The sequence below is a fragment of the Lolium perenne genome, chromosome 2 (assembly GCF_019359855.2).
Source record: "Lolium perenne isolate Kyuss_39 chromosome 2, Kyuss_2.0, whole genome shotgun sequence".
NCBI lineage: Eukaryota > Viridiplantae > Streptophyta > Magnoliopsida > Poales > Poaceae > Lolium > Lolium perenne.
This window is the reverse complement of record NC_067245.2, coordinates 217,248,759-217,273,339: the sequence shown is the minus strand read 5'-3', so window position 1 is coordinate 217,273,339 and position 24,581 is coordinate 217,248,759.

Genomic DNA, 24,581 nt, shown 5'->3' with positions numbered 1-24,581 from the left:
CAAAGTGTCTTCCAGAAGTAGCTCATGAACTTCACATCACGATCAGAAACAATAGTCTTTGGGACTCCATGTAGTCGAACAATCTCCCTGAAAAACAGGTTAGCAATATGCGACGCATCGTCGCTTTTGTGGCAGGCAATAAAGTGTGACATTTTAGAAAATCTGTCCACTACCACAAATACAGAATCATGGCCTCTTTTAGTACGCGGCAAACCCAACACAAAATCCATACTAATATCTTCCCAAGGTGTAGTAGGTGCCGGTAACGGAGTATACAAACCGTGAGGCTTCAGCTTGGACTTGGACTTGTTGCAAGTAATGCACCTCTTCACATACCTGTCCACATCCCGCCTCATCTTTGGCCAATAAAAATGATCAGCGAGCATGAGTAGCGTCTTCTCACGCCCAAAATGACCCATCAAACCTCCAGCATGTGATTCCTGCAATAAGAGCAAACGCACAGACGATTCTGGAACACATAGTTTGTTAGCTCGAAACAAGAACCCATCATGTATGTGATATTTATCCCATGCTTTACCAAGAGCACATAAGCGATATGGTTCAGCAAAATCATTATCCGTAGCATACAAATCACATAGCACCTCTAATCCAGGAATTTTAACATCAAGTTGAGTTAATAGCATATCCTTCCTAGATAGAGCATCATCAACAATATTATCTTTTCCTTTCTTATGCTTAATAATGTATGGAAAAGACTCAATGAACTCAACCCACTTAGCAAGACGCCTATGCAAAGTAGATTGGGCTTTCAGATATTTCAAAGCTTCATGATCAGAATGTATGATAAATTCTTTTGGCCACAAATAATGTTGCCAAACCTCAAGAACTCTAATTAAAGCATACAATTCTTTATCATAGATTGGATAGTTCAACTTAGTACCAGAAAGTTTCTCAGAAAAATATGCAATTGGGCGACCCTCTTGCATCAACACACCACCAATTCCAATACCACTAGCATCACATTCAATCTCAAATTGTTTATTGAAATCAGGAAGTGCAAGCAACGGTGGAGAAGTTAACAATCGTTTTAGTTCATCAAAAGCATGATCTTGGGCAACGCCCCACTCAAAGACAACACCCTTTTTAGTCAATTCATTCAAAGGTGCAGCAATAGTAGAAAAATTGGGCACAAAACGGCGATAAAATCCAGCTAGACCATGAAAACTTCTAACTTGACTCACATTCATAGGAGTAGGCCAATTTTGAATAGCTTCAATTTTAGACACATCTACTTCTACTCCATGCTTAGAGACAACATAACCCAGAAATATGACCTTATCTTTGCAAAATGTGCACTTCTCAAGATTACCATAGAGTTTACTATCACGCAACATTTGCAAAACATGTCGAATATGTATAATATGATCAGATTCATTGCGGCTGTAGATTAATATGTCATCAAAATACACAACCACAAACTCGCCAATAAAATCACGCAAAACATGGTTCATCAGTCTCATGAAAGTGCTAGGTGTATTAGTTAAACCAAAAGGCATTACTAACCACTCATATAAACCAAATTTTGTTTTAAAGGCGGTTTTCCACTCATCCCCTTCTTTCATCCTAATTTGATGATAACCACTACGCAAATCAATTTTAGTGAAAACAGCAGCACCACTCAATTCATCTAGCATATCCTCTAAACGGGGAATAGGGTGACGTATCGAATAGTAATGTTATTTATCGCTCTACAATCTACGCACATACGCCATGTACCATCTTTCTTAGGAACAAGAATAACAGGAACAGCACAAGGACTAAGGCTTATGCGGATATAACCTTTGTCGAGTAGCGCTTGTACTTGCTTCTGTATCTCCTTCGTCTCTTCGGGGTTCATTCTGTATGGTGCCCGATTGGGTAGCGAAGCTCCGGGAATCAAGTCGATTTGATGCTCAATACCTCGCAATGGTGGAAGTCCTGCAGGTACCTCGTCCGGAAACACGTCGCCAAATTCCTGAAAAACATTAGAAACACCAAGAGGAAGAGGGGTCATGTCGTTAGAAACCAAAACCGTACCCCTGTACAAGAGCACAAGAGGCATAGCTGTAGGATCCTCACTAAATTCTCTCATGTCTTCTTTGGTGGCTAATGAGACTAAGGAATTCACTCTCTCACTTTTCGTTATATCACTCACAACATTACAATTCTCTCGCCTATCTAATGAAGCATCCTCCAAGTTGACTTCAACTTTTTGACGAGACTCATTGACAATTTGTTGTGGTGTCATAGGCTATAAATTAATTTTCTTGCCCTTGAACTCCAAGTGATATGTATTAGCACGGCCGTTGTGTTGCACAGAACGGTCATAGAGCCAAGGTCATCCCAATAGTAGGTGACACACCGTCATAGGAACGACATCAAAATCAATGCAATCCTTATACGGTCCAATAGCAAACTCAACATGCACCATGTGGTTTACCTTCATCTCACCATTGTCGCTCAACCACTGAATATAGTATGGATGCGGGTGCGGTAGATATTTCAACTTCAGCTTGGTACATAACTCCTTGCTTGCTAAATTGCGGCAACTCCCGCCATCAATAATGACCTTGCAAGCCTTGTCAGGACCAACTAAAGCTTTTGTTTGGAACAAATTGCAGCGGTGAGTAGATGCACTAGGCAACACATTAAGAGCACGCTGCGACACAACAATGGTGCGAGCATCAGACGGATATGCATCTTCACCATCAGTGTCATAGTCATCATCTTCTGGAGCATTAGGATCAACATCATCTCCAGTCTCGTATTCATTGTCCTCATTGATAATCATGACTTTGCGGTTAGGACAATCTCTCTTGAAGTGACCCTTGCCACCACATGTATGACAAACCATATCACGGTTACGTGCAGTAGACACATTAGAGCCACTCGTACTTGCAGCAGATTCGGACTTCTTTGTGTTAGACACATTGGAAACCGGCTTACTAGGCGGAGTAGAGTAAGGTGCGGAGCGCGTCGAAGGCGCCGGCGCCGAAGATGGTGCCGTGCGGGGTGTGAAACGCCCAGCTCCTGTAGCTCGACCTTTGATCTTTGCTTCGTCAGCCAACTGTGATTCAGCTTCTCTTGCATGATGTAACAATTGATTCATATTGGTGTAGCTGTAGTGACGAACAATGCCTTTGATATCATACTTCAAACCGTTGAGAAAACGCTGCATTGTCATCTCGAGAGACTCACGGACACGGCCACACTGCATAAGCGTTTCCATCTCCATGTAATATTCATCCACAGTCTTCACACCTTGTCGTAATAGAGTCAACTTATCATATATATTCCGCAAGTAATTTGTAGGCACAAAGCGAGAAGTCATCGCCTCCTTCATGGCACGCCATGTGCGTATAGGTTGCTCACCATCCTCGTCTCGGTTACGAACAAAAGCATCCCACCAACGCAAAGCGTAGCCATCAAATTTGGAAGAAGCAAGTTTAATCTTCCGATCTTCAGTATAATGTGGATGTAAGCTCCACAATTTCTCAATCTTGAGCTCCCAAGTGAGGTATTCTTCAACACCAGCTCCTCCTTCAAACTTGGGTATAGAAAACTTGGGCTTACCCAACCCATCTTCCTCATCTTGTCCACGACCATTGCGGCCAAGTGGAGCCCAACCGCGAGGACGATTACCACGTGGCGCACCACGAGCATTATGTGCGTCATCTTGAAGCTCAGGATCTTCGTCATCTTCTTGTTGTTGTTGCGCAGTCAAATTCTCAACAGCCAAACGCAAATCAGCAAGACTGCGTTGAACATCCGTCATTTGATCTTGCATTGTAGTGACGGTCACATGAGTAGCATCCAGCTTTTGGGAGATCTCTTCAACCTTCCCATTAAGCACATCGTCCTGAGTGCGGAATTCACGTCGCATCTCATTACGAAGAGCCTCATACTCCCTCCATGTGATGATATCGGCAGCACTCTTGTTTTCCTGGTTAACAAGTTTATGATCACTAGCAGACATCGTTAGTAGATTAGTGCACTAAATCAAAAATATATGGTGGTACTCTCACAACTCACTCAAAACTGATAAGAAAAGGAAATGTTACCGTTCCAAAGTAAATTAGTGTTGCTTACCACTTGTAGTAACAACTAGTGCACGGATGTAGCGAAACGAATATCAAGGGTATAAGAACAAATCACACGACAAAGCAGGGTATATGTGGGGCTGTAGGTAGGCTACCTATTTGCACCAATAACAAGCTCTAGCGATGACCGTAGACAACCAATGATACTCACACAAGGCGATATAATGGGGCAATGCAACTATATGTGGGAAAGGTTGCAATGCACAAGGGAGACGCTAGCAAAGCTCAACGAGACAGACACAAGATTTCTCAACTACAAGTGCAGTAAAGTAAACGTAGGCCTTCACTTGATTCAACTAGCACGACACTTTTCTTTTTGGATTTTTTTTTCTTTTTGTATAACACACGCAGCTATGTAGCTCTTTTTGCTTCTTTTCAATTTTCTCTTTTTTTGATATATGACCCAACTCCTTGATAACACGGCCAACAGAAATATGCAAAGCACCGATAACCTAACGAACAGCCTGTCGAGCAAAACTAGTCTCTTCTGGGGAAGTTCCTAGTCACTTTATATCGAAAGGCTGTGTCTATGGTTGGGAACAAGCACACTGTACGCTATGTGGACTCAGAGTAATAAACTGACACACTATGATAAAATAGATGATAGAGAAAACTCAAACCCTAAAAATTATACTAGATGAAAGATAAAGATACGCAAAAACAACTACGAAAAGCAACTAAAACTTGAAATTAGTGCAATCTAAGGCTATGGCAAACCCTAACCCTAACTTTTTATGGCTTTTTCTGGATAGGAAACACTCACAACTCAACTATGGGATGGATTGTGGATGGCTTACCGAGGAAAACTGGAAATCTGATACCAAGATGATAAGGGGTGGCCCGATCTTCTCAGTAAGCAACAGCGGTGATGATGATCACGGGGTGATAACAGTGGAGAAACACGATGATGACGTGGATGATAACTTGTATGACGCAACGAGATCTCTCGATTGGTCCCTGTCGCCAATGCAACAGCTCTCAACCCTGCAAGATATTCGCAACTCCACACACTTGCGCACGTAGCCGCCGACCACGAAGCGGTAAGTTGCAACCGTCTAATTCCCAATGGAACAGCAGATCACACAAGACTTTTTCAGGATCTACACAATATCAAGCAATATGGTGTAGGGATTCAATAGTTTTGCTAGAGCAAACAACTAAGAACTAGGGTTTATCTTAAACATGGTCTAAAGCAGCTAGGGGGGCGTCCTGGGCACTTATATAGGCGTCCGGGACGACTTCTGGACGAAAAGATACAAGAATAACCGACCCAGAATAGATCTGGTCGAGATAGACTTGGACGAATCCGGTCTGAAATCCGGTCAACCGGGCCAGGGACCGGATCGGCCGGTCTGGCGTCCGGTCAACTGGGCGGCAACCGGAAACTTCACAACTTTCTGGTTTTTCCCGGTACGATGCATCCCATCCGGTTGGCGACCGGTCAACCGGGCCAGGGACCGGGCTGGCCGGTCTGGAGGCCGGTCTAACCGGGTGCTGGACCGGCCTGGACGTTGTCTTCTCCTCTCGCGCATGCCTCCCGCTCCTCCCTCGCGCAACCATGAGATATCTTCATGTCCAGCTCCATGTCCAGCTTCACGTCCATCTTGACGTCCGTCTTCATGTCCAGCTGCTCCTCTACTCCTCGTGCGACGCTCGTCTCCTCTTGATACCTGATGATACATAAGTAATAGGACTTAGGCAGTCTAAAGTTCTCATCAATCAAAGTATCGTTTAGAAACAAGTTCACCTGTTGTTTAAGTAGCTTCGCACGAGCCCTTGTAATTGGTCCAATCCGAACTTCATTGGACTTGAGCTTCACAGCAGGTTCATCTTCATTTATCAATGACGAAGGTAGTGGTGTAGTAGGGATGTCCTCATCACATTGCCAGCTCTTTTTGCAAAATTATTGGATAAGAGGATGTGCCACTAGTCCATTGGTGAAAGTCTATCTGGAGTAAATGACAAGATCGAAAGATAAAACACCGCATACTTCCTCATGAGCTATAAAACATTGACACAAATAAGAGATAATAGCTTTTGAATTGTTTAAAGGTAGCACATGAAGTATTTACTTGGAATGGCAGGAAATACCACATATTAGGTAGATATGGTGGACACAAATGGCATAGGTTTTGGCTCAAGGTTTTGGATGCACGAGAAGCATTCCCTCTCAGTACAAGGCTTTGGCTAGCAAGGTTGTTTGAAGCAAACACAAGTATGAACCGGTAAAGCAAAACTTACATAAGAACATATTGCAAGCATTATAAAACTCTACACTGTCTTCCTTGTTGCTCAAACACTTTTACCAGAAAATATCTAGACCTTAGAGAGACCAATCACGCAAACCAAATTTCAACAAGCTCTACGGTAGTTCTCCACTAATAGGTTTAAACTACATGATGCAAGAGCTTAAACATGATCTACTTGAGAGCTCAAAACAATTGCCAAGTATCAAATTATTCAAGACAATATGAAGCATTTTCTGTTTCCAACCAAACACCAATAAGTGCAGCGGTTTTCAACTCCGCCATGAACCTTAAAAGTAAAACGAAGAACACCAGTGTTCATATGAAAAAGCGGAGCGTGTCTCTCTCCCACACAAGGATTGCTAGGATCCGAATTTATTCAAAAACAAACAAAAATAAAAACACACATACGCTCCAAGTAAAGCACATAAGATGTGGAAGAATAAAAATATAGTTTCACTAGAGGTGACCTGATAAGTTGTTGATGAAGAAGGGGATGCCTTGGGCATCCCCAAGCTTAGATGCTTGAGTCTTCTTGAAATATGCAGGGATGAACCACGGGGGCATCCCCAAGCTTAGGCTTTTCACTCTTCTTGATCATATATCATCCTCCTCTCTTGACCCTTGAAAACTTCCTTCACACCAAACTTCTCATAAACTTCATTAGAGGGGTTAGTACTCAAAAAAAACTTTAATCCACTTTAGTCCTGTAGTGAAACATTGCAAGAACTCAATAAAATATTAGCTACAGCTCTCCAAGTCTAGAAAGCCTTGCTTAAAGTCCACAAGAGACAATGCAAAAAACAGAGACAGAATCTGTCAAAACAGAACAGCCAGTAAAGACGAATTTTTAAGAGGTACTTCCGTTGCTCAAATCAGAAAACTCAAAACTAATGAAAGTTGCGTACATATCTGAGGAACACGCATGTAAATTGGAATATTTTTCTGAGTTTCCTACAGAGAGACCTACTCAAATTTGTGACAGATAGAAATCTGTTTCTGCGCAGAAATCCAAATCTAGTATCAACTTCCTATTAGAGACTTTACTTGGCACAACAATGCAATAAAATAAAGATAAGGAGAGGTTGCTACAGTAGTAACAACTTCCAAGACGCAACAAAATAGTAGCAAAATAAATACATGGGTTATCTCCCAAGAAGTGCTTTCTTTATAGCCATTAAGATGGGCTCATCAATTTTAATGATGCTCACATAAGGATGAGAGTTGAAGCAAAAGAGAACATCAAAAAGAAAGTTCAAAACACATTTAAGTCTAACCCACTTCCTATGCATAGGAATCTTGTACACAAATAAATTCATGAAGAACAAAGTGACAAGCATAGCAAGATAAAACAAGAGTAACTTCAAAATTTTCAGCATATAGAGAGGTGTTTTAGTACCATGCAAATTTCTACAACTATATTTTCCTCTCTCATAATAATTTCCAGTAGCTTCATGAACAAACTCAACAATATAACTATCACATACAACATGCTTTTCATGATCTACCAACACATAATTTTTATCAAGCTCAAAAATAGTGGGATCAAAACTTTCGAATCCACTTTTATCAATAATATTACAAGATGATTGATCATTCTCAAGAGATATGGGACTCCTAGATAAATTCAAGACCTTTCCAATCCCATTTTCATTAGTGGTATAATTAATATTATCAAGTAACTTAGGACCATCATCTAGACCTTTATCATAAACATTTGCTAAGCAAAACTCTTTAGTACCATGCATTTCGATATCAGGCACAAACAAAGCATTATCATAAGATTTATCAAAATAGCATGGATTATCATAGATAACAGTAGCATAATTATTCTCACAAGTTTTACTCATAGGGAATATTTCAAGAGAATCCACAGGAACATAACATTCATCCTCCTTTGGTAAGCATGGAGGACAATCAAATAGTGTAAGAGATAAAGAGTTACTCTCATTAGAAGGTTGGCATGGGTAGCTAATCCATTCTTACTCCTTTTGTTCATCACTCTCCTCTTCTTTTTCATCCAATGAGCTTTCAGGTTCATCAATTTCCTCCTCTTTTTCATCCAATGAGCTTTCAGGTTCATCAATTTCTTCTTCCACAGGTTCCTGCAAATTGTGAGTGCATTCTTGTGCATTAATGAGTCTCTCTTTATAATCAATGATATAAGGATTATCACTATAACTTTCTATGCAAAAATTAAGGATAGAAGAGACATAATCTTTAAGGTCCTTACAAACAACACAAGTTTCATAATTTTTAGCCATGAAGGATTCTATCTCAGAAGCTCCCATAAACAAAACAAATTGTTCTACTTCTTCAAACCCAAAATGAATATAGCTATTCCAATTATAGTTCTTAATTAAAACTTCATCACTAAAGCCACATTGAAATTTAAGATGTTTAGTATCATGTTTAGAGCAACAGTTTATATCATGGCGTTTAAGCAAGATTTTAGAAATTGTATTCAATTTTTCTATCACAGCACTCATAACTTTTCCCGTTCTTGATTCTCTATAATTATTATATAATTCTATAAGCTCCAAATAGGTTGTGGGTTCTTCCATAACAACAGTTTTTAATTTTTCGGTTTTCAAATTTTTATGGATTTTTGGGTATATGAGAAAAGTAAAGCAAAACAAAAACAAACTAAATAAAAGTAAACTAGGCAAAATAATACTAGACAGAAATAAACTAAGAAAAACAAAATAAAATAAAAACAGAGAGAGAGATAGAGTGTACTCCCCAGGTGAACTTATGAGTAGAGCTATGCCTCCCCGGCAACGGCGCCAGAAAATAGTCTTGATGACCCACAAGTATAGGGGATCGCAACAGTCTTCGAGGGAAGTAAAACCCAAATTTATTGATTCGACACAAGGGGAGGTAAAGAATACTTATAAGCCTTAACAACTGAGTTGTCAATTCAGCTGCACCTGGAAAAGCACTAGTAACAGGGGTGATGTGAAAGCAGCAGTAATATGAGAGCAAAGAGGTAACAAGAATACGCCAGCAGTAGCAGTAATATGAGAGCAATGGCACCAGAAAATAGTTGATACTACTTCCAATGACATATAGGACCGAATATATGATGATGAGAGATGGACCGGGGTTCCCAGCTATCTACACTAGTGGTAACTCTCCAATAACAAGTGTTGGGTGAACAAATTACAGTTGGGCAGTTGATAGGATTGAAATAGCATTAAGACAGAACATCAAGATTATTAATCATGTAGGCATGTTTTCCATATATAGTCATACGTGCTCGCAATGAGAAACTTGCATAACATCTTTTGTCCTACCAGCCGGTGGCAGCCGGGCCTCTAGGGAATCTACTGGAAATTAAGGTACTCCTTTTAATAGAGCACCGGGGCAAAGCATTAACACTCCGTGAAAACATGTGATCCTCATATCTAAGCCTTCCCCTCCAGTTATCCTAGTTGCTGTCACTCTGGGGCCTCAGGTTCCGGACATAGACATGTGCAAACAACTTGTAGATACAATCTAAGCAATAAGTATAGAGCTTAAATCTAAGATCATGCCACTCGGGCCCTAGTGACAAGCATTAAACACAACAAGATTGTAGCAACAATAACTTCATAAACTTTATAGATAGACTAATCATAATGTAACAATCCATCGGATCCCAACAAACACAACACCGATTACATCAGATGAATCTCAATCATGTAAGGCAGCTCATGAGATCATTGTATTGAAGTACATGGGGGAGAGAGTACCAACTAGCTACAGCTAGAACCCGTAGTCCAAGGGGGAACTACTCACGGAGCATGATGGAGGCGGTGGCGTCGATGGAGATGGCTTCCGGGGGCACTTCCCCGTCTCGGCGGCGTGCCGGAACAGAGATTCTGTGCCCCGAATTGGAGTTTTGCGATGGCGGCGGCGCCCCTGGAGTCTTTCTGGAGTTTCGTCTATTGGTATCGAGGTTTTAGGTCGCGAGGGGTCTTATAGGCGAAGAGGCGGCGCAAGGGGCGCCTGGGAGTCCCACCCCATAGGGCGGCGCGCCCCCCCTCCAGGCCGCGCCGGCCTATGGTCTGGGGGGCCCAGGCCTCCCCTCCGACTCTCGTTCGGTGTCCTAGTCCGTCTCGGTGAATTATGATGTTGGGTCTTCGTTACGTCGAATTCCGAGAATATTGCCCGAACAGCCTTTCTGGAACCAAAAACAACAGAAAACAGGAACTGGCACTTCGGCATCTTGTTAATAGGTTAGTTCCGGAAAATGCATGAAATCATCATAAAGTGTGAGCAAAACATGTAGGTATTGTCATAAAACTAGCAGGGAACATCAGAAATTATAGATTCATTGGAGACGTATCAATCACTACTACGGGCACCTCGCGGTGAGCACGCTCAGTCCACCTCACTAACTCCTTTGATCAGCGATGAGCAGAACTAACATCATTGTCCCTTCGTATCGTAGGATCACCCAAAGGACGCGGAGTTCCTGAATGTTCCCATTGTGAACTACGATGAGATGCATACCATCTTCTCTTTCGGCCTCGCCACCGGCAAGTACACCATGGAATCCAGTGAGCCCCTAGGATCGGCTGCAGCTACTCCTTCACCTGTGAGGATGCTGAAACCCAGGAGTTTGACACGATCATCCTCGATGGGTCATCTGAGAAGGTTGCCGACGCGCCTGACAAGGCGACCGCCGGCAAGAGGAAGATAGGTGCCTTCGCCGACGACGAGCTGGTGGACTTCACCAACATGACTGTTGCTGTGAAGGACGTCACACAGGCCATCAGGGACAACAAGCCCACAGACATGCACCCTGACCTGTACTACGCGGTCATGGACATGCTTGGCTTCTCCGAGGAGGATCTCATGGCGGCACTGAGCCACCTCATCGACCACAAGGCCCAGGGTTGCAGCTTTGTGGGCATGATCAAGCCACACCGCGTCCTCTGGCTAAGGAACTACCTTGCCAAGTACCACTGCATGCTGTAGTTGTGCCCTTGAGGGGATGGCTTAGGGGATGCATGCACGGAGTTGATAACCTTGATGCTGATGATGATGATGTACATTTTGGCAGTAGCTAGGGTTGAAAGACATTTAATGGCCCCCTTTTGTAACTATGATGAGGTGGTATATGACACCCACTTTTGTTGTGGTGGTAGGATGACACAAGAGTAGTGTAGCATGAACTTGTGATGCACTTTTGGAATGATCATGCATGCCCATGTTAGTTTATCATTTGCTATCAACACTTGTGTAGTTATATTGCTCTGTTATGAATTGGTTCATGGTTGTGATCGATTACCTGTTCTTCGTATACCGTGCTAGTGGTATGTGGTGTTCCGCGGACTGGTTCGAGCAATCTACAATTCATGGAGGATCTATCAAGACCAAGTCAGTGGCTACTCCAACAACAGCTACAGAGGGTATGAAATATTGGAGGAGGCATAGCAAGAGTACCTCACCTTCTTGGAAGATGAGTTCATGGCAGATCATGCCATCGATGAGATAGTGCCATTAGCACATTTAACGTCGGAGGAAGTGCATGCTCTAGAAGGAGCACCAACGGTGGTACGTCAGAGTTGGGTCAAAGATTACATCATCGTCTTCCTCATCATGGTGATCGTGAGGATCTTGTTCTTCTGAATGGTGTGTGATCGTATGTAACATGTTATGACATGGTATTCTCGCCATATTTGAATTATGGTAAGTATATGGAACTATGATTTGTGCAACCAAACAGCTGATTCCTGTTTTTGTGTGTGCAAGTTGGACTCGAAGGAGGCAACCAAATAATGGGGCCTCGCTTCCCTACCCGGTGCAAAAAAGTCGGCCCAGGCGACCAAACAACATGCCAAATCTACACCGTGGCTCGTCTAGAACATGTGGATTTGGTCTCACGACGCCATGGTGCAAAAATCCAGCCCAGGTAACCAAACACGCCCCATGTCTTAAGACTGGCAGCGCTCGATGGCCGGTCTGTTACTTATTCATACATGCTCGTATAGGACTCGGAAGAACCAAAGCTGGAAGCGAGTAAGGATGGGTCGCAATAACGACGTCGAGTCTCACTTAAACACAAAGTAAAAGTGGTTCTAAGCTTAAAACCCAATGGTTAATCATTCGAACCCCATTAATTAACCTGATGGTTACCCTTATACAAAAAAAAGTTAGATAGGTTCAGGTTTAGAAGATAAATGGTTTACCCAAATCTCATAGTTTGTGCAAGATTTATTTGTGTCATTTCTTATAATAAAATCATGTACAATGGTAGCAAAGACATGCTTTCTCTTATCCCGCCACGTCATCTAGAGAAGATAACATATATAAGTCATACACTTCATTATCTCTTATAGCCATCTCTAGCAATTAATGTTAATTAATCAATTAAATCTTGGTAGGAATTATGTTGTTAAGGGAAGACAAGTCATACAATAGAGAGAATAGTATTCTTCCCTTATTTTTAAGAGATTATCTCTTAAGTAAGGGAAGACGATTTATTCAACAAAGTAGCTTAGCAAAGGGGTCGAAACTTCTCGTCCTGGGCTCCCGCGAGTCCTAGGACGAAACCCTAGAAGTCGCCACCAACACCCTCCCTCCTCCTCCTTCCATGCCTCGCCGCCACCAAGGGGCGCCATCGGGAAAGCTTAGGCGGCATCAGCGGCGGCGGGGCGTCCTCTCTCCTCCTCGCGGTGACGGAGGCGCGGGCGTCATCGGTGCTTGGAGGCGCGATGCTGGGCAGGGGGTGGCGGCACGGCCGCTCGGCGGTGGCGTGGCGGCTTTGCAGGTTGGGCGCGCTCGGAGTGGCGGTGGCGCCCTCAGGAGCTTCTGCTATGGCGGGCGACACGAGCTCGGCCCGTTGCGGGCTGATGGAAGCAGGAGGCATGTTAAAGGGGTGGTCGACCATGGAGTCTTGGCAGGTCGGCAGCGGCGCATCCCCTGCGAGATGGTGTCGGACAGTCCGGGCGGCCAGATCTATCCGCCTCGCGTTCGGGCCGGGGTAGGGTCCCCGGGCCAGTCTGAGCCCATATTGGCTCCAGATCTGGTTCTTCTGGCAGCCATGGGGCCGTAGGATGCCGTTCTGGCCATTTTCAGGGTCGTGGTGTTGTTGCTGACTGTCGCGCGCTTGCAGGTTCAAGATCCTCACGCTTGTGTATGTTGCTTCCCTCGGTTCTACGGTGGTCGGAGTTTCTACGCCAGGGCAGCAGCCGGCCCTAGACGGTGGGTGGTGACGTCGACCAGAAGGCGGGTGACGTTCGTTGGTGCTTGTCGGTCTTCTTGGCCATGTGGACGGTGAGGAGCCGACGGAAGGCTGATTGCAGCGTAGCAGCGTTTGCCGCTTACTTCATCTGTTCGTTGGCGTCTTCACTTCTCCGGGCCAGATACGGCTCGGTTGGTCCCCGGACTGCCCGATCTGCGTACGTGCGAGAGGTCTGGGGGTTCCTGGGGGAAACCTTTGACTGGATCTTGTCGCCATTGTCCTTCTTGAAGGGCTGGTGAGGTAACTGATGTCTACGCACACTTCTATTCCTGTAGACAGTGTTGGGCCTCCAAGAGCAGAGGTTTGTAGAACAACAACAAGTTTCCCTTAAGTGGATCACCCAAGGTTTATCGAACTCAGGGAGGTAGAGGTCAGAGATATTCTTCTCAAGCAACCCTGCAATTACGATATAAGAAGTCTCTTGTGTCCCCAACGCACCTAATACACTTGTCAGATGTATAGGTGCACTAGTTCGGCGAAGAGATAGTAAAACACAGGTGGTATAGATGGTGGTAATATATGCAGGAAGTAAAGATGCAGTAAAACAGTAAACAAGCGATGTTTGCAGTATTTGGAAACAAGGCCTAGGGATCATACTTTCACTAGTGGACACTCTCAACATTGATCACATAACAAATAAATAACTTCTCCTCACTTGTGCTACATACACTCTCTTGTTTGATAACAAACACCATTCATTGTGTAGGGCTACAAGAGCTCCCTCAAGCCGGAGTAAACAAGCTCCACAACATTCGGAGTTCATATTTAAGTAACCTCTAGAGCATAATAGACCGTTGCAATTTAGACCGAGTACTAACATAGCATACACACTGTCAACAATAGCTATGAAAGGGGGAATAGATCGCATCAATACTATCATAGTAATAGTTAACTCCATAATCTATAAGAGATTACAATCATAACCTACGCCAAGTACTACATTATGCACACACCGTCACCTTTACATCATGAAGGAGGAATAGACTACTTTAATAACATTACTAGAGTAGCACATAGATTAATAGTGATACAAAGCTCATGATCACATAAAGATCACATGGGAGAGAGAGATAAACCACATAGCTACCGGTAGAGCCCTCAACCTCGGGGGAGAACTACTCCCTCCTCATCATAGGAGACAGCGATGGCGATGAAGATGGCGGTGGTGTCGATGGAGATGACTTCGGGGGCAATTCCCCGTCCCGGCGGCGTGCCGGAACAGAGACTTCTGTCCCCCGAAACGGAGTTTCGCGATGGCGGCGGCGCCCCTGGAGTCTTTCTGAAGTTTCGTCAATTGGTATCGAGGTTTTAGGTCACGATGGGTCTTATAGGCGAAGAGGCGGCGCAAGGGGGCGCCTGGGGGTCCCACCCCATAGGGCGGCGCCCCCCCCCCTCCAGGCCGCGCTGGCCTATGGTCTGGGGGGCCCCAGGCCTCCCCTCCGACTCTCCTTCGGTGTCCTGCTCCGTCTCGGTGAATTATGATGTTGGGTCTTCGTTTCGTCGAATTCCGAGAATATTGCCCGAACAGCCTTTCTGGAACCAAAAACAACAGAAAACAGGAACTGGCACTTCGGCATCTTGTTAATAGGTTAGTTCCGGAAAATGCATAAAATCATTATAAAGTGTGAGCAAAACATGTAGATATTGTCATAAAACTAGCATGGAACATCAGAAATTATAGATACGTTGGAGACGTATCAAGCATCCCCAAGCTTAGTTCCTACTCGCCCTTGAGTAGGTAAACGATAACAAGGATAATTTCTGAAGTGACATGCTACCAACATAATATTGATCAATACTATTGTAAAGCATATGAGATGAATGAAGTGACTCAAAGCAATGGTAAAGATAATGATTAAACAACTGAATCATATAGCAAAGACTTTTCATGAATAGTACTTTCAAGACAAGCATCAATAAGTCTTGCATAAGAGTTTACTCATAAAGCAATAAATTCTTAGTAGAAAGTTTTGAAGCAACACAAAGGAAGATATAAGTTTCAGCAGTTGCTTTCAACTTCAACATGTATATCTCATGGATAGTTGTCAACATAAAGCAATATAACAAGTGCAATAAGTAAGTATGTAGGAATCAATGCACACAGTTGACACAAGTGTTTGCTTCTAAGATAGAAAGAAGTAGGTAAACTGACTCAACATAAAGTAAAAGAAAGGCCCTTCGCAGAGGGAAGCATGGATTACTATTTTTGTGCTAGAGCTTTTATTTTGAAAACAAAGAAACAATTTTGTCAACAGTAGTAATAATTCATATGTGTTATGCATAAGACATCCTATAAGTTGCAAGCCTCATGCATAGAATACTAATAGTGCTCGCACCTTGTCCTAATTAGCTTGGATTTACATGGATTATCATTGCATAACATATGTTTCAACCAAGTATCACAAAGGGGTACCTCTATGCCGCCTATACGAAGGTCTAAGGAGAAAGTTCGCATTGGATTTCTCGCTTTTGATTATTCTCAACTTAGACATTGTTGGGGGGAAAACCCCCGGTATGCCAAAGGCATGCCAAACCGGATGGTTTGAGCCATCGAGATACCGGTTTAATATTCTTGCCGGAACGTAAAGATAGGAGTTTAGGCTAAGTGAAGCTAAGCCGGTATCCCCAAGGGGGTATGCCAGAACCCGGTAAAGAAGATACCGGAGAGAAGGGCCTGTCGGCAGAACTGGTCAAAGATTCTCTTCAGAGCAAGAAGACAAGGATGAGCTAAGCAAAGCGGCTTTAATCAGAGCCCTGGCGCCAAAGAGAGAGATGACGCTGAAAGAAGCCGGAGGACGTCGCGCTTCGATTAAAGAAGACTCCGGCGTCATCTATGATTAAAGTAGCTTTGTAAAGTAGTTTGTCCAGTCAAAGATGCCATTAGGGTTTCTTGTTCTGTAAGCCACCCTCTCCCCTATATAAGGAGAGGGGGTACTGCCTCTTACAGGCGCGTGTCCACAGAGGAGATTGGACGATAGAACCTGTATCCAAGAACCTGTAATCGTGTTGAGATCAATGAAGCAAGCGATCTAGTAAAGAGTTCTTCCTCTTGTCTCTCTTCTTGCATACCGGCCTTTGGTTGTGTTCTTGAGGAAAGCATCCGGAAGTTCATCCCATCTAGTCGCAAACCCTCCCCCGAATCCTCTAGCGTCCATTCGGCCCCAATCTAAGCCATCCTATGGCATCTGTCTGTTCACCACGACGACAGTTGGCGCCCACCGTGGGGCATGAAGTGGCGCTTGCAGGAGTTCACATTCGGGCGGGCATCCTCGAGGTCGCCGGCGAGCGTACGGTGTCCGCGCTCGTGCAGCGCATCTACGACATGGACTTCATCAACGACAACGCGGGCTGCTTCGCCAACGGCGGCATCTTCCCCAAGAACGGCCGCACCATCGAGTTTGGCAGCCACCGCGTCTACTTCGGCACAGTCCCTGTGCACCAGCGCCTCTCGCCGGTGCTGGTGGCACCGGACCCGCCAAGATGGCTCTGTGCTGGCCGCGCCGCCGGCAGCGTCGAGGTAATGATGACCGGCGTGGTTGGTGCAGGAAAAGAAGCTGTGGGTGAAGGTGCTGGTCGTGCGGCTTCGACCCGTGCGGCCAAGCCACCGCTGGAGCGCGACGCAGGCGCAGCGGGAGCATCGTCCGCGCCACCAGAAACACCGCTCCAAGCGGCGATGAACGTCCTCGCCACCCCCATCGCGCAGAACATCGACCCGGCAGCGGCTCAGGCGGAGCTGGAGGCGCAGCGCCAGAAGGTGCTCGAGAGCGGCAAGGACATCGTCCGGGCGCAGCGCGAGCTGAACCTAACCTTACGTGAGTATAACGCTGCCCATGGCTTTGCTTCTGTTAGCGCGCATGCTGCTAGGATACCGGAAAACCGGCTAAAAGCTCGCAACCTAGATCAGGATTTGCGCAAAGAAGTTCTTGCCGGCAAAAGTACCTCTGCATCTGTTAGCATCGTGGAAAAACCTAAGTACAGTAGCCCGGATAAAACTATAAAAGCTGCTAAAGCTGCAGTAGAGCTATGCGAGTCGCTTTCCGGAGATGCTTTGGCAAAACAGCAAGAGCGTGTTAGAGAGCTGCTGGAAACTATTGAGCAGCAGAATGCTGAGCAACTGGCTAAGCTGAACAAGGCTGCGGCCTCAAAATCCGCTCGTTCAACAAAGAATGCCGGAAGCAAGTCCCATGGGCAGGCATTGTCCCCCCATCCGGACAAAAGAAGAGAAAAAGAGATGAACGCACAGCAGATGACTATGTACGATCCGGTTCTTGCCGGAAAACAACAAGCCGGGCAACACGATGCCGGTAGAAAAAGCCAAGGGGCAGGTCGAGGCTACGCCAGAGGAGGCTACGCCGGGAACAATCATGCCGGTAGATATGAAACCGGGCAAAATTATCGAGCTGCAAGGGCAGCGTATGAGGAGATGCCACCACCAAGGTACCGGCAGGCAAGAGCCGCGGAACCGGAAAGATACGGAGAGGGAGATTCCGAAGTAGAACGAACAAGAGTCTACCGGAACCCCTTGGGGGATCGCCTGGGGGAGAGATGCTTGCTGCATCAGGTGATGCGAGGCACAGGCTGGACAGAGTGCATCTTTCCGAAATGATCGAGTCTGAGGGTCCTCCTGGCCCAAAGTGTTTTGGCCCACGGATCATGGGAGAAGAGCCACCGATACGCAATTTCCAGCTGCCCCGAGACACAAAAACGTATGATGGCACAACCAAGCCGGAAGATTGGCTGGCGGACTATGTCACAGCTGTTTATGTAGCTGGTGGCGGAGTAAACCGGCGTTGGGCGGTGAGAATCATACCGTCCTACCTGGTAGGCCCTGCACGGATTTGGCTTAACAACTTGCCGGCAGGAAGCATTAACGGATGGCTGGACTTTGAGGAAGCCTTCGTGAACAACTTCAGTAGCACTTACAAGAGGCCAAACCGGCCCCAACAGCTCGCTTTATGCCAGCAACGTGCCGGAGAGACAGACAGAGATTATCTTACCCGGTGGAACTCAACAAGAAACACGTGCGAAGGAGTGATTGAAGCACAAGCAATTGCTTGGTTCAGTCAAGGATGCCGGAGAGGATCACCGCTGTGGCAAAAGCTGCAGAGAAGCATGCCAGCAACTTTGGCGGAGATGATACGTGTGGCGGATAGCTACGCATTGGGAGACCCATTGCAACCAGCAGTACAGGCCGAGCCGGAACAGCGACAGGAACAATACCGGGACAACCGGAACAACAAGAGAAGGGAAGATTTCCCGGATCGAAGGTACGTTCCGCAGCACGTTGCTGCTGTGCAAGAAAATTATGATGCCGGCAGCGGCCAAAGGCAAAAAACCGGATCGCAGCCATGGGCGGGTCCAAAAAAACAGTGGGTCGAAAAGAAACCCTGGGGCCAGAAAAAGAATTGGCAAGAACCCGTAAAATACACCATGGAAGCCGCCATGGATCAACATTGCCGGTGGCACACGCCAAACCCGGATCACCCTTCAAATCACCTGACGAAGGATTGTTCTTGGACCAAGTACTTGATGCAAAAGGGAGCGGTAAAGGACGCGCAAGCACAAGGGTGCTCAACTGTGTTGCCGCCATCGCAAGATATGCTGCGTCAGCAACAACTACCACCCCCACCACCACTCACCGGAGCAAATGCTTTACCGGTACAATATCAGCCAAATAGGCAGCAGTACCAGCAAGTTAACCGGGTGGAGCAAAACGATGATCAACCACCTCCACCGGCACCTTTAGGCCGGAATGTTTATGAGGGCCCGCACATGTGCTGCGTTGTTTTTGTCACTGAGCCGACAGACAGGCAAAGTGTGCATCGCCGCTCCATGGAGGTAAACGCCGTGATGCCGGCAGTACCCAGGTACATGCTGTGGTCAGATCAGGAAATTACCTGGTCATTTAAGGATCACCCCAAAATCATGCCGAATCCGGGTGGATACGCTCTTGTTGTGGACCCAATCATGAAAGGGCCGCAAACTCGAGTAAAGTTCAGCAAGGTGCTGATAGACAACGGGAGCAGCATAAACATCATGTACAAGCATACCATGCATACGCTGGGCATAACAGAGAACATGCTTCAGCCAACGTGTACAACGTTCCACGGAATCGTTCCGGGCTTGTCCTGTGCTCCGGTAGGAAAAGTTCGGGTGGACGTAGCATTTGGAGGACGTGACAATTGCCGGGTTGAAAATGTTGAGTTTGAGGTGGTGGACCTAGACAGTCATTACCATGCGTTGCTGGGAAGACCAGCGTTGGCCGCTTTCATGGCTACGACTCATACGGCTTACCTCAAGATGAAGATGCCGGCACCTCGTGGACCCTTAACTGTGGTGGGGAACTATAAGGTCTCACTGGAAACTGCATCTGCCGGATCAAACCTAGCGGAATCGCTGGTGATCGCGGAGGAAAAAAGAAGAATGCAAACTGCGGTTGCGCTGGCTCAATCCTCACAGTTGAGTTTAGCGGCAATGAGTGGAAGCTTGGGCTCACCGGCATTCAAGCCGACAAATGAAACAAAGGACATTGTGCTGGATCCGGCTTACCCAGAGCGCACCGTTCGCATCGGTGCCGGACTCGATCAAGCATAGGAAAACGCGCTCGTCAGCTTCCTCCATGAGAATCGGAATATCTTTGCCTGGTCAACTGATGACTTGGTGGGTGTTCCGAGGGAGCTGGCTGAGCACTCTTTAAATGTCCGGAAAGACGCCAAGCCAGTGCGACAACCCTTGCACCGGTTCGCTGAAGATAGAAGGAAAATCATAGGAGAGGAGGTGACAAAACTGCTCGTTGCCGGATTCATTGTGGAGGTCACGCACACAGAGTGGCTGGCTAATCCGGTAATGGTCGAAAAGAAAAAAGATGAGAACCTGGAGGCAAAAGCTCCAAAGGTATGGCGCATGTGCATCGACTATACCAACCTAAACAAGGCTTGCCCAAGAGATCCTTTCCCTTTGCCACGGATCGATCAAGTGATTGATTCAACTGCCGGGTGTGAGTTGTTGTCCTTCTTGGATGCGTATTCCGGTTTCCACCAAATCCCCTTGAAAAAGGAAGATCAAATAAAAACTGCGTTCATTACCTCGCATGGGGCTTATTGCTATGTCACTATGCCCTTTGGTTTGCGCAACGCTGGTGCAACGTACCAGCGCTGTATGCAAAAATGCTTGTTTGATCAAATCGGAAAGAATGTGCAAGTCTATGTAGACGATATTGTGATAAAAACTAAGGTAAAGAACACCTTAATCGATGACATCCGGCAAACATTCGATAACCTAAGACGGTTCCAGATGAAGCTTAATCCGGCAAAATGCACCTTTGGTGTCCCTGCCGGCAAGTTGCTCGGTTTCCTTGTGTCAAGCCGGGCATTGAAGTCAATCCGGTAAAAATCCGGGCAATAGAAAGAATGACTATCCCACGAGAGCTAAGAGCATCTCCACTCGTGCCCCCGTCGAGGCCCCCGGCGAGCGTTTTTTCCATCCGGACAGCGTAATTCGGCCCAGTCGCGCCCCCGGTTCCTCGTTTTCGTCCGGATTTGGCCCTTCATCCATCCGGCGAGCCCACGCCACCCCCGGCCCCCCGGGGAGCGCTCGGGGACTCCGGACGAGTGAAAAGCGGGGAAGGGCCCGATCTGTCGGTGACTCGACGCACGAACCCCACCGCCACGTCGCTCAAAATCTCCCCCACCCCTCGTATCTCTCTCGCCGCCGGCACCACCCCGCCGGCTTGTTGCCCAGATTCCGCCGCCCCTCCTTCCCCACCTGCCTATATTCCGCCGTCTTTGGACGACGGCCTATCTGGCTGCTCTTCCGCCGGCCTGTTTTCCGGCCTGCTTGCTCCTCGTCGCTCGCGGCTCGGGTTGCCTCGCCCACGCCCGTCAGGTGTTCGTCCATTTGCCTCGCCGGCCATGGACTCGGACGAAGAGGAGGAGCAGATGTTCGTCGAGCTTATGCAAGAAGAGATGGCAGCAGCCGCCCAAGACGACGAGCACATGATGATCCTTGGTTGCTTGGCAAGCATGTACGCCGGACTGGCAACTGGTCGACGTGGTGGGTCGGCACGAGGTCGCCGGAAGTGCAAGCCGAGACAGCGAATGGAGGGCTACTGCATGTTGTACGCCGACTACTTCGCCGACAATCCGTTGCACGGTGAGAGTGTTTTCCGGCGTCGTTTCAGGATGAGCAGAAAGCTATTTCTGCAAATTGTGTATGCCATCCGCCACTTTGATCCCTACTTCAGATGCAAGGCGGATTGCACTGGTTTGGTTGGATTTTCGTCACTGCAGAAGTGCACAAAGTGGCTATGAGGATGCCGGCGTATGGAGCTCCCGGTGATACCGCAGATGACTATCTTCGGATGGCGGAGTCCACCGCCCTTGATTGTTTCTACCGGTTCTGCAAGGCCGTCATAGCTTGTTCGGGGACTATTTCTTGAGATCACCCATCGTCGAAGACACTCGCAGGATCCTTGCAACAAATGAAGCTAGGGGTTTTCCAGGGATGCTTGGAAGCATTGACTGCATGCATTGGCAATGGAAGAACTGTCCGTTTGCGTGGCAGGGAATGTACAAGGGTCACAAAAAAGCTGCACTGTGATACTTGAAGCAGTGGCTACCCATGATCTTTGGATTTGGCACTCTTTCTTTGGTATGCCTGGATCCAACAATGACATCAACGTCCTAAACTGCTCCCCGGTCTTTTCCAAGCTTGTTGAGGGTCATGCTCCTCCAGTGGACTATGTGATCAATGGTCGGCACTACAACAAAGGATACTACCTTGCAGACGGTATCTATCCAAAGTGGGCAACATTTGTGAAGACTATCTCCAACCCTGGCACCCCCAAACTTTGCGAGTTTGTCAAGAAACAAGAAGCTTGCCGAAAAGACGTCGAGCGAGCATTTGGTGTCCTCCAACAGAGATTTGCTGTCGTCCGGTTCCCCGCTATGACTTGGTCCAAAGATCAGATGTGGGAGGTGATGAACTGCTGTGTGTGCCTACACAATATGATTATTGAAGATGAGCGAAAGCATCCGGTTCCTCTAGCTGAGCAAGAAGCACCATATGAGAGAGAGGGTCCTCTTGCACAGCCTAATCACCAGGTGCCTCCATCATGGGCCGCCTTCATTGCTATGCGCCAGGAGATTCGAGACTCTACAATGCATCAGGTGCTGCAAGATGATCTGGTGGAGCACATATGGAGGCTCCGAGGCAACGCCAACGTTTGAAAAATTGTGAAATTGTGTGCTTCATTTGTTTCAGCACTTGCAATTACATATACTGATTATTGCCGAATTTGTTTCAGCAATTTTCGTACTCTTGTTTGCCGAACTTGTTAAATTTTATGTTGAATTTGTTTGAAATATGTCAAATGGTCGAGGTTGGGGGTTTCCTGCCGGGGGGACGGCTGGAACTTCGGCGCTCCCCACGCCAAATCTTCATCCAATCCGGACGAAAATTTCGCCGGATTTGGGCGTGGGGAGCGCCAACGAGTGGGGATGCTCTAAAAGACGTGCAAAAATTTACCGGAAGCTTGGCATCGCTAAGCCGGTTCGTAAGCAGGCTAGGAGAGAAAGCTTTGCCATTATACGCTCTGATGAAAAAATCCGATACGTTCGTCTGGACCCCTCAGGCAGACGCGGTGTTTAAAGAGCTGAAAACCATGTTGGCGACAGCGCCTATACTGGCTTCACCTCTAGAAAGAGAGCCTATGTTATTATACATAGCAGCAACAAACCGGGTTGTGAGAGTAGTCGTTGTGGTTGAAAGAGAAGAGGAAGGAAAAACCGTCCAGAGGCCGGTATACTACCTGAGCGAGGTGCTCTCCCTCTCAAAACAAAACTACCCTCATTTCCAAAAGATGACTTATGGCGTGTACATGGCCACCACAAAACTCAAGCATTACTTTGAAGAACATCCTATGAAGGTGGTGAGTGAAGCACCAATCTCCGATATCATGTGCAACAAGGACGCTAGCGGAAGGATTGCAAAGTGGGCAATCCAGATATCACCATATGTACCAGCGTACGAAAGAAGAGATGCCATAAAATCACAGGCTTTGGCTGATTTCCTCGTTGATTGGGCGGAGATGCAATACAAACCGCCAGATCAGAGGATAGAATACTGGAAAATGCATTTTGACGGATCCAAACTCAAAGAGGGTCTAGGTGCTGGTGTGGTGCTTACCTCGCCAAAAGGAGATCACCTCCGGTATGTTTTGCAAGTGCATTTCAGGGCATCAAACAATGTCGCTGAATATGAGGCCTTGATCCACGGATTAAAGGTCGCAAGAGAAATCGGTGCGCACCGGATCATTTGCTATGGAGATTCAGATCTTGTGGTACAGCAGTGTTCCGGGGATTGGGATGCAAAAGATGCCAACATGGCCTCGTACCGGTTTCACGTGCAAAAGATTGCCGGATTCTTCGAAGGGTGCGAGTTTCACCATGTGCCACGCGCAGAAAATGAAGCCGCGGATGCTTTGTCCAAGCTGGGCTCATCCAGGCAAGAAATTCCTCCCGGAATAGCCTTAGCTCACTTAAGAGTACCATCGATCAAACCAAGCCCGGAATTGGAATCAATTTTTGTATCGGAATCGCACGTAGTACCCATGGATATCGATGAAGGAAACCCGGGGACTGCTCCGGCAAGCTCGGGGACTGCTGTACCCATACCGGAAGAAATGATGCTGGTAGATAGGATGGAGATAGATGCACCGGTGTTTTTGGTTCGAGAGACACCATCGTGGGTTAAACCTATTAAGGAATTCCTGATCAACGGCACCTTGCCGGATGACGAAAATGAATCAAGGAGAATCCAAAGAAGGTCCAAAGCATATACATTCATCAATGGTGAGGTGTACAAAAGAAGCGTCACCGGTGTCCTTCAAAGATGTGTGGAACCGGAAGAAGGGAAAGAAATGCTTGAGGAGATTCACCAAGGAGAATGTGGGCATCATGCCTCATCAAGGGCGCTGGTAGCAAAAGTATTCCGGCATGGGTT